Below are 7100 nucleotides of genomic sequence, written 5' to 3'. Positions count from 1 at the left end.
GCTTTCGAAAAAAAAAAACCCAGATGCATCAGATTTTTTTTTTTTTTTTTTAGACTATCATATTATTAGACCGAGTATTATATTTTGCTCGCCCTTGACACTTTAAAATTTGGAAAATATTGACATTTGTTGTTTTTCTTTGCTATATATGTAAACGTCAGCATTGGCCTGTTCGTTAAATCCCTTAACCGGTTAAACAGTGTTCTACCGGGGTTAATATTATCAACGCTGTGTCTAACAAAAATTAGGCTTGAAGGATTTGTGTGTGTGGTTACGTATTACTTAATTTAACTTGGATAATTGCTCTTTTGTTTAATTTTATAAGGTTGATCACGATTGGTTAAATACGGATCCAGATTTTTAGTTTCTCACACGTTTTCGAGAAAGTTCTCTCTGGGAAGTCAACTCTCTGGGACCATTCCGTCTCTTGCCTAATTTATCATCATCTCATCCCCCCCACCAATACAGTTTAACGCATCATTCTCCTTCATTTACTCCTCCGTTCTAAATGATCAATGTTTTAGAAAAATATTTTGTTTCTAAAAGATCCATATTTTACATTTTCAATGTATGTAATAATGGCAATTGTAAACTTCAAAACATTAATTGTGTTTACTACTGAATTTTGATTGGTTAAAAATTATAGAAAATAGCTAACACAGAAAACATACATTTATTATCAAAAATTTAAGTGTTTTCTTAATAAGTGTGAAAATTCTAAAACATAGATTATTTAGGACAGAGTGAAAGAGGGAGTAATTAATAGGTTACCACACAATCTAATGTTATTGCAATCACTAGTCTTTTAAGTGTTTCATCATATTTTAAACTTTATCACAATTCATAACGCACAATCACATTATATTTATGGAGTTCTTTGAATAAAGAAATAGTATAATAATTATTTATATTGATGTGGTTTTTTTTTATTGTTATATTATATAAATATAAATGACAGCCATGGAAGGTTTCAGAGGTTTTGTTTGAACACGATCACCACAACATAAAAAGAGTACTTTCTTTTGTTTGTGTGTTTTGTTTTTGTCTATCGCACGATCTTTCCCTTATTTTCCGCCCATATTCTCCACTTCTCAATCCCAAAATAAGCTTTCGATTTCCAAAAAGACAAAACACTTTTCATTTGGTTTTTGTGTGGGAAGAAAAAAAAAACACCGGTATTAGCTCTGTCCGCGTGGAGGAAGACGACGACGGAGGAAGAGGAGGTGGTGGATCGTTCTGTATACCCCGGTGAAGAAAAATGCATTTCGCTAAGCTCGATGATTCGCCTATGTTCCGTCAACAGGTTTGTTAATTTTCTTTTTTTAATTCTGTGATCCGTTTCGATCGTCTATGCATATGATTCCATTGCTCAACAGATAGATAGAGAGTTAGGGATAGATTCAATGTAAAATCTCTCGTGCCATTCTATGATCAAACAATTTAAAAAAAAAAAAATCTGAATACATTGGGAAACATGGATGAAGAAGCAATGTATCAGGAATTGCAAATTATTGTTTAATCTAATATTCAGTAAATAGCTAGGCGGTAATAGTCGTTGTTTTATAGGGGGATTAATGTTTAGACGAGTGTTTAGACTTTTTTTACAAAAAAAAAATGTTTGTAATTGTAAGCCTCATGAGGCATTGTGTTGAATCTGCAACTAAATTTTTTTTGTGTGTAAACAGATGCAATCTAGGAAGAGAGTGCAGAGTTGCTGCGAATGCGATGCTTAAGGTTCTACAAAGATGCAGAAAATACACGTACGTTTTTTTTATTATGACTTTCTCAAAATTTTGGTATAAGAAAATTTTGTGCATTCTGATATTTCGTTCTTTCGCTTATTATTATTAGGGAGGGACTTGGAGAAGGGTATGATTCAGATATTGGCTTTGCAAATGCACTTGAGTCTTTTGGAGGCGGCCATAATGATCCTCTATGTGTTGCTTTTGGAGGTACCTACCTCTTCCCCTTTGTTTCTCTCTTTATAATCTGGATTCTTTCGTTTAAGGCAATACGTTGTCTTTCTCAGGTCCTGTAATGACGAAATTCACGATTGCTCTACGAGAAATTGGGACATACAAGGAAGTTCTTCGTTCTCAGTGCTACTAAAATCCATAACTAGCCTACGATGTTATTGAAGAGATGTTCTTGGTTACTTTGGTTTTGTAGAGACAAGTTTATTTTTGTTTATCCTTCGATATTATTAAAGAGATACATAACTGAACTATGATGTCTTGTCTAACACTTTTCAGGTAGAACATATGCTGAATGACCGGTTACTTCAGTTTGTGAATGTTGATGTCCAAGAAGTTAAGGTATGTACTTGTCGTAATACATACCTCAAAACATTATGAAACATTTTTTCTCCGACTTATATACATCTTTAACTCTCTCACACAGGAAGCACGTAAACGTTTTGATAAAGCTTCCATCATATACGACCAGGTGCGTTACATGACTTGGTTGTTCACCACAAACATTCTGCCTGTTTGAAAAATTACATATTCATTTATGTGCATCTGAATGGAACAGGCACGAGAGAAGTATCTTTCATTAAGAAAGAGTACACGGTTGGATGTGGCTGCCACAATTGAGGAGGTAATGAACAAAGCCTTCTTACTATTCACAAATCAACCTTCACTTAAACTAATTTTGGTAGAGAGGCATTTCAGGATCTACATAGCGCAAGAACGACGTTCGAGCAAGCCCGGTTTCATCTGGTAACCACTTTGTATTCTAGTGCTACGAGAGTTACCAAGGTATTCTCTTATGATAAGCTTACATGATGTTTGCTTTACTTCTTCCCGTCCAGGTTAGTGCACTCTCTAATGCGGAAGCTAAGAAGCGATTTGAGTTTTTGGAAGCAGTCAGTGGGACAATGGATGCTCATCTCCGTTTCTTCAAACAGGCAAGCTTTTTCTTAAAAATAAATTTCAAGAAGCAACAACACAAAAACAGTTCGGATTATTCGGTTCGGTATTTGGTTTTTGAAAATTCAAAATTCTACCAAAGTTTTTTTTTTTTGTGTTTAGATTTCGGTTTAGTTTTATTAAAATTTTGGATAAATTCAGTTCGAAATTTGGTTAGTTCGGTTTGAGTTTTTGGTATAGTTTGGGTATAATTTTTTTTTTTTCTAAACTAAGAAAACTGAAGTAACCGATTGTCAAACTGAAAACCGAATTATTTTAGATAATCTAAATCTACCTAACTGAACCGAACTTCTAACCAAAATTTTGGTTTGGCCAGTTCGGTTCAAAATCCCATGCCTACTCTTTTCCTGTTTCTTGACATGAACTACTTGATTAGCTTTCTCACAAGTCACAAGTGACTCGTTCTTTCAGGGATATGAGCTACTACATCAAATGGAGCCTTTTATAAACCAGGTATGATACTACGAGACTCCTTGTAGCATATGATTCTTTTGTCTTTTAAATTTCTGAGATTTCTCTGTAGCCAATCCTTTCTTATCTAAGCCATATCTCAGAAATATGTTTATTTAATTTGAAATGTTATTGCAGGTGTTGGCTTATGCACACCAGTCCAAAGAATGTGCAAACTACGAAATGGCATCACTCAATGAAAAGATGCAAGAATACCAAAGGCAAGTTGATAGAGAAACTAGAAACTCATGTGGTTCTCCAACAGGGGATGGCATGAGACACAACTCAAGAAACTCACAAAAGGTTATAGAGGCTGTCATGCAATCTGCTGCAAAAGGAAAAGTAAGGGAATAAAACCTTTTGTAATAAGACTTACTCATACCTCATATCCTTATATACTGTTTTGTCTTCCTACAGGTTCAGACTATAAGACAAGGGTATCTGTCTAAACGTTCCTCAAACTTGAGAGGTGACTGGAAAAGAAGATTCTTCATCCTTGATAGCCGTGGGATGCTATACTATTACCGCAAGCCTTGGAATTGGTCTTCAGTAAGTTGCAAAACTTATAAAACAATTTTGTTTCTGTTCCTTCATTGAGAAAATATATCTTAAGACATTGTGTTTCTATTTGATATCAGAATGGAAGCAGGTCTGTTGTTCATAGGAATATGACTTCAGAGAACAGTCCAGGGCTGCTAAGTAGATGGCTGTCTTCTCATTATCACGGCGGTGTGCACGACGAAAAACCAGTTGCACGGCACACTGTGAATCTACTTACCTCGACCATTAAAGTTGATGCAGATCAGACTGATCTAAGATTCTGCTTTCGAATTATTTCGCCGACAAAAGTTTATACATTGCAGGTATATTAGAGAGAGAACATGGTTAAAGATCTTCTGTTTCTTTACCTATAGAAGCTTACCATTGTTATTGATATAGGCAGAGAATGCACAAGATCAGATGGACTGGATCGAGAAAATAACTGGAGTTATTGCTTCTTTACTAAGTTTCCAGACACCTGAAAGAGCAATCATGGTAAGACTTCATCTGCTACTACTGTTAGATCTTTCTTGTGTGACAGGTTATCTGTTTTCACTTATAATATCATTATTACAGCATCTTTCTACAGTGGATGGAGACACTTTCTCTGCAAGTGATTCCGGTTCTTTAGCAGATCCATATGATTTCGAGCAGGCGGAAGGTAGAGATTCCATAGTGGAGAATCCCATGACAGGAGGGAACCGTTCGAGGTTCTCAGGGTGCTTGCAGCAACATGATATGATGAAGACTGAAAAGCCAATTGATGTGTTGACAAGAGTGTTGGGGATGAGAAATGTGCAGATTGTGGTGCTCCTGAGCCTGATTGGGCCTCTTTGAATCTCGGTGTCCTCATATGTATCGAGTGTTCTGGTATACATCGTAACCTTGGTGTTCACATTTCAAAGGTAAACCATTAAAAATTTCAATCTCTCAGCTCTTCATAGATGACTAGTTACTAAACGGATTATCCTTTTTTCTTTTTGTGCACACTAAACAGATTATCCAGACTATAACAAATTATTGATTTATTCTTATATATTTTATATTTACATTAGATTTTAGTTTTGGGGTTAATTATAAAATTATTTTGATAAATTATGAAAATTACGTATACAACATAAACTAGACATTGTCAGTTTTCTCTAATGTTGTTACTTAATTAACAAATTTTAATCGATTTTGACCAATTTTATCCAATTTAAAACGGTGTAAACCGATTGAGTTCCTTTAACTTGGACCGATTTTTAGAACATTGGTCTTCTCACAAGAAGGTAGTCTTGAAGTTTTCCGTTTTTAAAAATAGCTCTATAAATTTGGTATGAAGTATTCAACCTTGTCATGCAGGTCAGATCGCTCACACTTGATGTTAAAGTATGGGAACCATCGGTACTGACGCTGTTCCAGTCGTTAGGTAACGTATATGTAACTCAGTGTGGGAGGAGTTGTTGAACTCAGAGAGTAGATCTTCTAGTGCTAGTAGGTCTTCAGGGTAAGTGACTACCTATTCTAATCAGTTGTATTTGTGCAAAGAGGAAGCTTGTTGTTACATCTACTTACACTGTATTCAAACTTTTTCTATTTACTAGCACTCCCAGGCAGATCGACCAAGAAAGTTTCTTGTAAGGAAACCTGGTTTCAGTGATCCCATCTCTGTGAAAGAGTTGTTCATCCACGCAAAGGTATTATACTATTATAAATAAGTCCTGACTTAATTAAGCAGAGTTTTTAAAGATCTCATGTGTGTCCAATGTTCAAAAAAATCGTTAGGCAGTAATTAGGTGCTTTATACGGTGTTATTGATCAGGCAGGCTCCCTAGACTGATTTTTTTAACGCCTAGACTGATTTTCTTAAAAATCGTTTAAAAAAACGTTGTTTAGGTTCAATTGCTAATATCAATGGCTAATTGCAGTACTCAGAGAGGATATTTGTCCGAAAAGCAACGGACAGTCAGCATTTCCAGGCAGTATTCCAAGAGATTTGGGAGAATGTCCGAGCCAACGACAAGAAATCAGTTTACAAACACATTGTCTGCTCTGAAGCAGATGTGAATGCGCTACGTGGACAAGCGTCCTACACCGTGTCTTTACCCTTATCAAAGATGATGCAACTGGACGCGAAGGAGGAAACCCTTGAAGCCAAGTTCAAGAGCATTGACAAGGAGTTTCAAGAGAAACCAGAAGGAACTTCAAGAAGAGACAGTGAAAGTATGGTGAGAGAAGAAACTTCAAACGAGTGCTCTTTGCTTCACCTTGCTTGTCTCTCTGCGGATATCGGTATGGTGGAGTTGTTGCTTCAGTACGGTGCAAAAGTAAATGCAACAGACTCAAAAGGTCGGACTCCACTTCATCATTGCATCATCAGCAGGAGATACGCTATTGCCAGGTTGCTGCTTATGAGGTAAAACTCCATCTTGAGATTTCATTTACTACTAGTATTAAACTAGACAAACGTTATAAGTGTGGTGCAATGGTTTGATCACAGGGGAGGAGATCCAAATGCTGTGGATAAAGACAATAACACACCGGTCAAATATGCTTCAGAGACAGACCTTAATGACAGTGAACTAATTGCTTTATTAACAGACTCCAAAAGATGATAACCATTTGAATTGCTTATCACACGGAAAGCAAAATGGTATAGCACTAGAAGAGTGTTGCTCTATTGAACTCTTTGCGCCTTTTAGTTCGTTTCATTACTCATATTTTTGTTCATGAAGAGCGTAGAGAATGCATGTAAAGATTTGTCTTGGTGGTTGCTAGGTTGATAATACTGGTGTACATATGGTCTTTTTGGTTTCTCAAATCTTTTTTTTTTTCTTTTTGTTGTTGGTGTAATGAAAAGACAAAGACGCCATTGTGTGTGTTCTTCTGTTCAGCTTTATGTTCCCAGACCGAACTTTGTGAATTTTCTAGAAATTATTTAAAGTATATCTTTTATGAAGTGCTATGTTATTATTTATAGAGACTTTGAATTAAATAGTATTATGTAGCTCTCAAGAAATTGATATATATATATGGAGAGGTTATGGGAAGATATGATGAAGATCTCCACTGAGTGGAAAGTTTCAAATGATGCATGAATGTTTACCCAGATACATAGTGTGTGAAATGCATGGTTTGACCAAGTTTCTTTCTTGTTTTGTTTTTACGTGTGAGCCAAAAGTCGACGAGTGTGGGTAA

At 35.8% G+C, this 7100-nt stretch overlaps 1 pseudogene; it reads left to right on the top strand.

The window, feature by feature from the left end:
* Window positions 1–1696: 1696 nt before the first annotated feature.
* On the top strand, window positions 1697–6736 carry LOC125593992 (annotated as a pseudogene).
* The last annotated feature ends 364 nt before the right edge of the window (window positions 6737–7100 follow it).

This window comes from Brassica napus (genome assembly GCF_020379485.1).
Source record: "Brassica napus cultivar Da-Ae chromosome A2 unlocalized genomic scaffold, Da-Ae chrA02_Random_21, whole genome shotgun sequence".
In the NCBI taxonomy this organism is placed as follows: Eukaryota; Viridiplantae; Streptophyta; class Magnoliopsida; order Brassicales; family Brassicaceae; genus Brassica; species Brassica napus.
Note: the sequence above shows the minus strand (reverse complement) of the source record. Positions and strands in the feature narration are given on the sequence as shown.